Source organism: Mycteria americana, chromosome 7 (assembly GCF_035582795.1).
Source record: "Mycteria americana isolate JAX WOST 10 ecotype Jacksonville Zoo and Gardens chromosome 7, USCA_MyAme_1.0, whole genome shotgun sequence".
NCBI lineage: Eukaryota > Metazoa > Chordata > Aves > Ciconiiformes > Ciconiidae > Mycteria > Mycteria americana.
The window spans coordinates 24,918,556-24,928,067 of NC_134371.1; the positions used below are offsets into that span (position 1 = coordinate 24,918,556).

Genomic DNA, 9,512 nt, shown 5'->3' on the forward strand with positions numbered 1-9,512 from the left:
CATTACCTTATCTTGTCCTGGACTCTAGCCGATGAGGACAACTCTCCAAGACCCACGCAACCAAGGCCAATAACCACGTCTTGCAGCAAAAGCTGAGGCCAGAAAGCCACCCCTTTTCCCCCCTGGTAACACACTTTAGGTAAGCCTGCCCCACGCTGCTGGGATCTCCTTCCACTGACCCCCCTCTGAGTGCAGGAGGATGGCGCAGGCGTGCATCACAATGCTCCCACATATTTAAGGTTATCCTAGCTCAGGAAAACTATTCCACAATCCTTTGTGTAAGGAGGGTTATAAAATCCCATTAGGTTAGCTACCAACCTTTTAGGCAAGCGCAGTCCGGTGAGCGTGCCACTAAGGAGTCACACATTGCAAGTTATATTCATTCCTAGCACATTAATAGGCAGCTCTGGTTTCTCACTCCCTCACAGCCAAGCACATCTCCTGCTACATCCAGTTGCCCAGCAATGGCACCTTTTCCCTCCCAGATATTTTTGTTTTGACACTGTCAGTGATTAGATCCAGTTGCAGCAAGCAGTTATGAAAACAGCATGGAGCAGGAGCTGTTTCCATTCCTTTACCTCCCCAGGTTGCCTTCCACCGCCCCGATTTGCAGAGGGGCTAATAAATACAGCAAATGAGATTTGCCCCAAAAGAAAACACTAATGCATGGCAACACAGAAAACACGTTAAATATTATTTTTCCTCTCTGCAGTCTGACCTGCTGTGAACTATTAAAACCGAATCTAGCTACTTCTAAAATTACTTACAGCATATATCCCTTGCTACAACTCATAGGTCCGTGCGAAATGACCCACGCCAGCAGAGATCAGTTACATTCAGACGAGAATAAGTACAAATACGAGGAGAGGAAGGGGCTGGAGGCACAGGGTACGTTTTTCGTTAGCATTATCTGCCTCATCCCCCGCCCGACCTCCCTCGGTGCCGGCACTGGGGCAGGCTCCGCGGCCAGGATCGACTCGGTTTTCCGCTGGCAAAGCCCCGCCGAGCGGCACCGGGCCCGAGCACCGGGGAGAGGAGCCCGGGCAGCGGCCGGGGTGTCCGCCGAGGCAGGGGGGACGAGCAGCCTCGGCAGCTACGGCCACGAACAACTACCGCTTAAAAGTTTATACTGCTAGGATTATAAGAATAATAATAAAAACAAAATAATTATAAGAGGTATTAATAAAGTTACGCCGCAGCAGAGCTGGCACTTGTCAATCAAGGGAGCGCCCCGCGCCGCTCACTCGAGGCCGGTCGCGGGTCTCCCCCCGCGCCGGAACCGCCCCCCGGCCCGGCCACGCCGAGACCCCCGCGGGCCGTGGGGCTGGGCTGGGCTGGGCTGGGCCGGGGGCGGCGCGGCCCTTCCCGCCCTCCCGCGGCACCTGCGCGCCGGCCCCGGCCGCGGCCCCGCCGCCGCCCAGTCAGTCAGTCAGTCAGTCAGTCACTCACCGCCGCCCAGCGCCGCCGCCCGCCTTTGTTGCCGCCGCGGCCGAGGCATTTAACCGTCGCTCCCCCGCGCGGCGCGGCGCTGCGCCGAGGCGGGCGGGGCGGGGGCCGGGGCCGGGGCCGGGGCCGGGGCCGGGGCCGCCGCGCTGGGGGAGGCGCTGCCGCCAGCCCGGCTGCCTCCGGCGGGGACGGGGCAAAGCGGCCCCCGCCCCGCCGCCCACCGGCGGGCGCTGCCCGCAGCCGCCCCGGGTGAGGAGCGAGCTGAGGGATGTTAGGCGGCGAACGGTACCGGCCGGGTTGGCACCGGTAAAACCTGGTCAAACACTCGGGGCAGCTGCTTTCCTGGAAAGGACGAGTCATTCAGAGCAGGGCAGCGGCCCCACAGCATCCTCTTCCTTCTCCCGCCACGGCAGAGCTGCGGAGGAGAGAAACGGCTGCCCATGACCCGCAGACCCGAGCCTTCGCCCGGGGCGCCTCCTCACCCGCACCTACCTCCCCGCGCCCCGCGGTAACGGAGGTGTCCGCGCCCGGGAAGCCGTTAGCGAGGCTGAAGCGTGACCGGTGACACTGTTCTGACGGAGGAGTGCGCCAGGGGAGAGGGTCTTGCTCGGTGTTGTACTTGTCTGGGAGAAAGTTTCCCCATCCTCCTGCAGAAACCCTTCAGTGGTAGCGCACAACGCCCTTCCCTTCCTGCCCGCCTTTAGGGAGCTCTTTCTGGAAATAAACAAAAAGTCATCTTACCCCTATTATAACTACAGACAGAGACTAGCTCCGGCAACGCTGCCATCTATCTTGATTACTACAGCCTGATTTTGAATACACAAAGCAGACCAAGACACAGGCAGCTTCCCCCAGCACCTTATTTCACTGCCACCCCGGGGAGAGCCGGCTGGCCCATGGCTCCAGGGGGGCCAGCCCCAGCGCCCGTGTGTACCAGTGGCACAGGGTGCATGCCCAAGGGCTGCCTGCAGCCCAGAGCACAGAAAATGAGGCTCATGGCTACCTTCTGGCTTAAACTAGGTTCAGGCTTTCAGCCTCTTCTATTTCTGCATCGAACATACAAGCACGAGCAAGGACCAGTGTGAGCAAATACATTTTGCCAAGTTATGTACTAATTAGGATCCAGGCAAGTAACGTGATTAGTGTTATCATAAAAGCTTGAATTCTGGAACAGGAGAGACCCTGGCCACGCAAGCCAAAACAGGGTCCTGCTTAAATCAGTGCCATTCCCTGTTGGGGGGCAATTGGGGCTGCAGGACATGGTACACTGTACCTATCCTGGCTGCTGCGCTTCCACTGCTCAACTGGAAAGAGCAAGCAAACTGTTTCTGGGGTGTATCCATGTTTTTCCACCTTGAAAGGAGTCAGCTTCTGGTCTGGAGTCCTGTCCTACAAGTCTGTGCCCAAGCTTGGCATCTCGCTGTGCCTTACTCCCACCTTGGCAGCAGATGATGTTCCCCTGCACGCAGACCTCTCCACTCCCACCAGGTTGAGGTCATCCCAAGGGCTCTCCAGCGTCAGAGGAGATTAAATATCTGCAAGGACATACAAAGTATTTTGAAACAACCCCCCAGAAAAGAAATAACCCACAGGGCTATTGTGGAATGCAGGTTCACATTGCAACGCTGTGCTCTCCCCAGGTGCTCCTGTTACGGCCGATACCAGTCTGAGCCAGGCACCTGAGGGAGACGCAGCTTTCGTGCGCAGTGCAGCCGAGTCCTGGTGCCTCTCCGCGGCTGCAGAGGGGCCGAGTAGGGTGCTCCCCGCAAGCAGCTTGATGCATTGCCCAGGAGAAGCGGGGAGGCAGAGCCTGCTTGCCTGGGCGAGGCTGGGGTGCAGGGCTCAGGTCCTGGCCGGGTTTCTGTACGGCACCCCCCGTCCTTCAGGACCCTTGGCTGAGAGTGCTGTTCCTGGAGCACCAGCACCTGAGCTGGGGTTTCACAGCAGGCAGATGCTTTCCTGCATAGGCAAAATGGTTTAGGGCACTTCCCAGCATTTAAAAGCTGGTTAAACCTTACACTGAACCTGAAGGCAGGATGAGTTTGCACAGCTTTTGAGTAGGGACATAAGTGAGATGGGCAGCTGGCCAGCCCACATTTACCACTGGCCAGCCCACATTTACCACTAATTGTGGTGTGTTTATGTGGATGTTTGCTCAGAAAGGTCTTAGCCTGGGCTGAGATCCTTCACTGAGCATCTTCCCAGTCCTTTTGCACTTAGACTGCAAAGAGGTAGGCACCTGCTGTCAGTGCAAGGAGCTGGGAAAAGCCTCCTGCCCTCCCCCTCGGGGGCTCCAGGGCGGTAACGTATGGGCTCGCTTTCTGCCTCTCCCTCCACCCATTCCCCTCTCACAGAAGTCCCCTTCTCGCTGGTCCTCAGCTCCATCTCAGATTCCCCTTGTGCTGCACTGCTTGCAGAAAGGAGCATAACTTAACAAGTTCATCTGCCTGGCTGGTACAGCAAGCCCCAAACCACTGTAAGCACTCCCCCCTTGCCTCCTGACGCTGTTCATCCCTCCCCTCTTTCTGTACTGAGGTTTCAGACCATGATGGTGCCTGAAGAGGGACCACCCATGGTGAGGGAAACCTTCCCCTACCTTTGGAAACTCTTACAAAATCTGCAGATAACTGAAAACAATCTTTGCTGGAGCCCAGGAGCCTCTGTGGGGCGAACCTCACCCACTTGCCTTGCCATGCCCCCGGGCAGGCAGCAGAGGAGACCACAGGGGAAGAGAGGGAGAGCATCCAAATTCCAGAGGGATGTGCTGAGCTGTGCTGGCTTTTTCCAGCTCATGACTCCTACCTTCCGGCAGTGCTTCTTTCTGGGAAACAAAGCCGGCATCAGCATCTTCGTCCAAGTCATTTTCTCCTATGCTGCAGAAGAACAAGCAGTTACAGGGTAAGGGCTGGGAGTCATAGTCACTCCTCTCCATTTGTCACCCTAAGGAGACGGGCAGCCTTGAAAGAGGAACAGCGTAAAAAGAAGGCTTTTGTCCTAGCACACTCTTGCCCTGTCCCGGACACATCCCAGGCCAGTTCAAGGACTCTTGTACCACCCCCAGCATCAGCAGCTGCTGCTGCATGTCCCAGCGTTAACTGATCCTCCATCAGGTTCAGTTTCCAGTACCCTCGGTGGCTTTAGTGGAAAGAAGCAGGCAGGTCTGTAAGGTTGCTGGCTGACAGCTTTGCCCCCATGGCTATATTCATGCGACTTCTAGATATGACTGTCTCAGCAGGGAGGGGACACATTACCTGTGCATTGCTGGAAATGTTACAGACAAGCGCTCAGCTGCTCAATGAAGTGATTAATATTTATGCTGCGTGCCTGCTAATATTAGAAGTTCAGGAACAGTAGATAATACTTTTATGGGGCTGTTAGAAGGAATTTTTCTCAAAGACTCCTTTACTGAGAGCCCTATAAAGGTGGGTTTGAGTGGCTTCTACATGAACAAAAATATTTTATCACATCTTCAATCCCTTAACTCTCTGATTAAAGCTTTAATAACTTTATGACAATAAGTTGCTGCCTCCTCGGTTGCCTAACGTGACTGTCCTTGAATGGCAGGGAAGCCACGTGTGCTGAGCAGACCAGTTGCACAGAAGTCCCAGCACACTTGGGACATAAATGGATGCCTTCACCCCGTGCAACAGCAGAAATTTTCTCCTGAAGAAATTTTCTCTCATGAAGAGCTTTCACAGGCTCTGGTCTACCACTGTGTGGGGTTTCTTAGTGTTTGGTTCTATGGGGTTTTTTTTGGGGGGGGGAAGGCAACAGTCTTCTTTGTGAAGGTGAATTGCACAGCCCTGAAGTAGTAACACACCAGACCCTTTGCCTCTCCTCTCCGTACTATAAACCATCACGTGTCAAAGATAAAAACACATCAGGGCACCGTGACCCAGTCAGAAGTTTTGCAGGGTCTTTTTTTCTTTTCCAGAGGAATATTCCGAGTCAGAAACTGCTTTTACAGGCGAGTTTTAATTTTGTTCTCTTGTCCCCCGTGAAATGCAAACAAACCACAGGGCTCAAAAATCACATGAGCTTGGTCTGGGGCTGGCTGAGTCATCCTGTTTCATTGTCAGTCTGTAGTAATTAGACTGTGTGCACTAAACCGTTTCATTACAAGGCACTCCAGAATCAGACCCCTGAAAAAAGATCAGACACTTCAGCCAATCCTGTCAGCAGCTGCCATTAGTGATAATGTTTTAACAAAACCCAAGAACTCCAACAAGGAAAGCGCTCAATTTGAAGTGTTTTTCTTGATGGAATTTAGTAAAAATATTTTTCTTAAGTTTGTTAGGGAAAAAAAAACAAAAACACCTAGAAAAAAAACTTAGTTAACTGAAAAATAAATTCAACAAAACATTTTCAGGTAGTTCTCATCAGGGCATACAACTCAGCGCCCCTTCTCAGAGTCCCAGACAAATGCAAGGGGGCTCTATGTGAGCCTCCTCCTATAGAGGAGATGTTCCAGCTCAGAATTAAGAAACAGTGGATCCAGTGTAGCTACTTCATGCTCTACCTGGTGTATGTATGTGCAGCATTGAAGAATTAGGAGCTTACCTGAGCTGAACTCAATGCAGTAAATCTAATAAACCTTTAAAGAGACATCAAAACTCAGCACACACTGAACAGAGAAAGGTGGCCTCAGCAGAAACCACTGTTACCAGGTTCATCTGGACCACAGAGTGTTTTCGTACCCAGTGTGTGATCACAGTGTATAGGAGGAGCGCTTTGGGTTGGACTAGAGGTTTTGCCTCTGCTTACCAGAAGGCATCAGCTTTTCCCAGTTCATAGTCCATAGCAAAGAGAGCCAACGATGAGGGCATTGCACTGGCTTGCATACTTCTGCAGGGTGTTCTCATGCTGATTACTCGAGTTGTCTGACTCCCTATGCATGGCTGAAATTAAAGGATGTATTAGAAAAGTTTTAAGAAAGGAAATCATTGCTTACCTTCCTTTTTAGTGAACTCACGACAAGCCAACTGACCTTAAAAGGTCCAAAGGTATGCTGTTCCTGCCTGTTTCTGCAAACTCCATGTTACTGTATGACTGCTTCTTTCCTTTAAATCAAGAACGGTGCTTTGAATTTACTTCAGAAAGAAATTTTACACTTTTATAATCAGCTACAGGATGTTGTGCAATGCTGCACTGAAAAAGGTACGGCTCTTCCACTGTCCCTAGCAGGGAGGCAGCAGGATGTTTTCACTATGGGTCATTCACATTAAAATTTCCCCTTGGTTCTCCTGGGTCTGGTTTAATTATCATATGTGTACCTGCATCCTCAACACACTTTACACCTTAAGATCCTGAACTCATCTGCAAACTAATTAACTGCATTTTCAAGTTGCAAATGTGGAAGTTCAGGGACAGATTTTACAGCCCTTACGCACGTTGATCCACACTCATGCGTGCGAGAAGTTCAGCTGCAGTCACAGTGAGGTATTGCTCAACACAGCAACATCACAGATTCTGCATTTTTAAGATTTCCAGAGAACTCATGGGGTAGTGAGAGGTGTTCAGTCTCATTTTGTGGTGGTTCAATGGAAACACAAGTTTATTCCATTCTGATTCTGGAGCCTGCTGGTTGGGGGGGGTTAAGATCTACAAATAAAATTCTTTTATGTTCAGTATTGATGGTGGTTTCCTGAAGAAGTGCAAGAAGAGGTTGTTATAAGGGTGCTGGAAATGCTGATTACAGCATGTCCTGTGCCCATGCTATGCATAAGATGACAGGTACTTTGAATCCTTGGTTGACAAAGTACAGTAGGGAAAGCAAGGTATCCAACAGGACTCTACTATCCAGCATGCTGACTTTTTAATCTACATCCAAAACAGGATTAAAAAGCGGTCACACAGTGCCTACTCCAGCAATGCCTGGAAAGGCACTTTCCAGGAGTGCCGATGCTCATGGCACTTGGCTGCACTTGTAGCATCACAGTAGAATTTACTCCAAATGAGCCCCGATGTGACAAACCGGGGACTGGGACTGAGACCATGCTCACCCTGAGCCCTGCAACGTCATGATTTAATAAAATATCTAGATTTTTCTTCTACTAGAAGCACAGCATGGAGGTTGTCAGGACAGCTTGCCAGTCCATTACTGTAATTTAACATCAAGATGCACTTTTTCAGGGCTGATTTCCAAAATACTCCAAGGGGAAAAGTCTGTTGTCACTTCAGTGACTGACTCCTGCATCTCTGACAAGAAATGACACGCAGCTACAGACGCATTTGCTGCCCTAGCCCAGACATAGGAAACAAACCTAAGCACACAAACACCCTCCCAGCCACCGGTACCCACCTCTCCTGCAGGGTTCATTGCCTGCATGGTGCCAATTAAGAGTGCAAGACAAATGGCACTGGATTTACACAAGGCAGTAGCATTCCCCAAGCAGATCGCTGTTTATTTTCAGCCTCTACCAGCAGCAGCAGGGAATATAGGGTTTTTCTCAATACCATTTCAACATTGCAGCATCACCAGCCAATTTGGGTCTGGCACCTCCCCAGCCGGTACTGCAGGAGCAGCCAGGCCCTGCCGTTCTCTTACTTGCCTTACAAGAAAAGGCTCCTCTCTGCTGCAAGGGGCTGGCCCTCCTGCCCACCACTCTCAGAAAATTCCCTGGCGTAGCCCCTTATATGACAAGGATAATTAAAGTTTTCTCTCTTTAAAATTCACAGCATGCATGCTTTTTTAGAAAAATAGCAGTCCTTCACCATGCTTACAATGGACTCACCCAATAGCACTTGTTATTATGTGTCTGCTGGGTTTCTCAGAAAAAAATTGGGAAAGAGAAGGTGACAAAAACAGAGAAAAAAGAAGAGCAGCACATCCAGATAGATTTTTAATCCCCCTGTCAGAAGTGTGGCTCTGCTAACGCCATACAATTGGTGCAGCACGAACCCAGCAGATACCCAGTGCCTCCCTTTGAGACACCAGCAGGTTAGCTAATCAAAGTAACAGAAATAAAATATTTGAAATCTAGGTTATACTGGTTACATCTGGGGGCCAAGATCCAAAGAAAACCTTCCCTCTTCCCATCGCCCTGCAAACCACAGGCTGACGGCCGGTCCTCCCACATCCCTGCACACTTCCCTTCTTCCCGAAGGAGCTGAGGGAATGCCGCGGGGGGGTGATGAGGGGATCGGCTGCAGCCAGGTTGTCCTGGCACCGGGAGGGACCGTTCCCCATGGCAGTACAGGAGGATTCAAGGTGCATTCAAGGTGCAGAGGAGAGCTCTAGCAACTGGCTGTAGGGGAGTGCTGCTGAACGCTGCTGATGGCAAACCCTGCTCTGCGGGATGAGCACTAGCACCAGAGCACTTACGGTAAAGCACAGTATCCCTAAAAGCACCAGAATGACTCCAGGGACCCACAGCCCACTGCAAAGTGTGCAGCTGAGGCAAGAGATAAGTGATGTTTATGCTGCTGAAGGAAAACATACACGGGATTCTTCTCTGGCCTTGGGATCTCAGATAAACAAGGAGTCAGGACAAATAAAGATGTCACTGGTTGATAATATACGCACAGGAATTTCCAGGCAATGATTTATACCAGCTCTGGTGTATTTGCCAGTGTAAAAATACAGTCACAAGCAAAACATTTGGGACACAGCCCTCCCTCCTCCTAAACGCCTCACCGGAGCCATTTGCTCGTTTGCTTTAAAAGTGTTTAAGTGAGGGTCTGTGAATGCCTCCCAAGCAATCACACAGCGTCTTCTTAGCTGGTAGCCCTTAACGCCTCGCTGGCTTTGTGCGCAATGCTCAAGAAACTCAAGTACAACTTTGCAATGAGTATTCAGGTGCAGGAGAAACAGAATCCCAGTTATTCTGTTAGCGTGGTAGCAAAGGCAGGAGAGCAGAGTGCTGGTGTGACCAGTTAGGGTGCAAAGCTGCCTTTGCTTACAGGGAGGCTTTTGTAAGCTACCTTATTTATGGCTGGTGTGGGGTAAGCTGCTGGTGGTTATCTGTTCAAACTGCCTTGGTACAAAGAGTTTTCCAGCCCACAGCCTTGACTGTCCTTTGGCACGGAAGGTTATGTTCAAAGCACAACCTGGTTGCCACCCACCT

At 51.2% G+C, this 9,512-nt stretch overlaps 1 protein-coding gene across 4 annotated transcripts in view; it reads right to left on the minus strand.

Annotated features, from left to right (window-relative positions):
* The window catches only part of ST6GAL1 (ST6 beta-galactoside alpha-2,6-sialyltransferase 1), a 59,762-nt gene extending 53,026 nt beyond the window's left edge, over window positions 1–6,736 (minus strand). For 2 of the 4 annotated variants that reach the window (XM_075507435.1, XM_075507436.1), the window contains exons 1-4: window positions 6,398–6,736; window positions 4,249–4,319; window positions 2,884–2,981; window positions 1,939–2,160 (exon numbers count right to left, since the gene is read on the minus strand). The gene's annotated coding sequence lies outside the window, so the exon portion shown is untranslated. Of the gene's footprint in view, window positions 1–1,449; window positions 1,529–1,938; window positions 2,161–2,883; window positions 2,982–4,248; window positions 4,320–6,397 lie in introns of those variants that run through there. The other 2 variants (XM_075507437.1, XM_075507440.1) reach the window with 2 other exon arrangements.
* Between the last annotated feature and the right edge of the window lie 2,776 nt (window positions 6,737–9,512).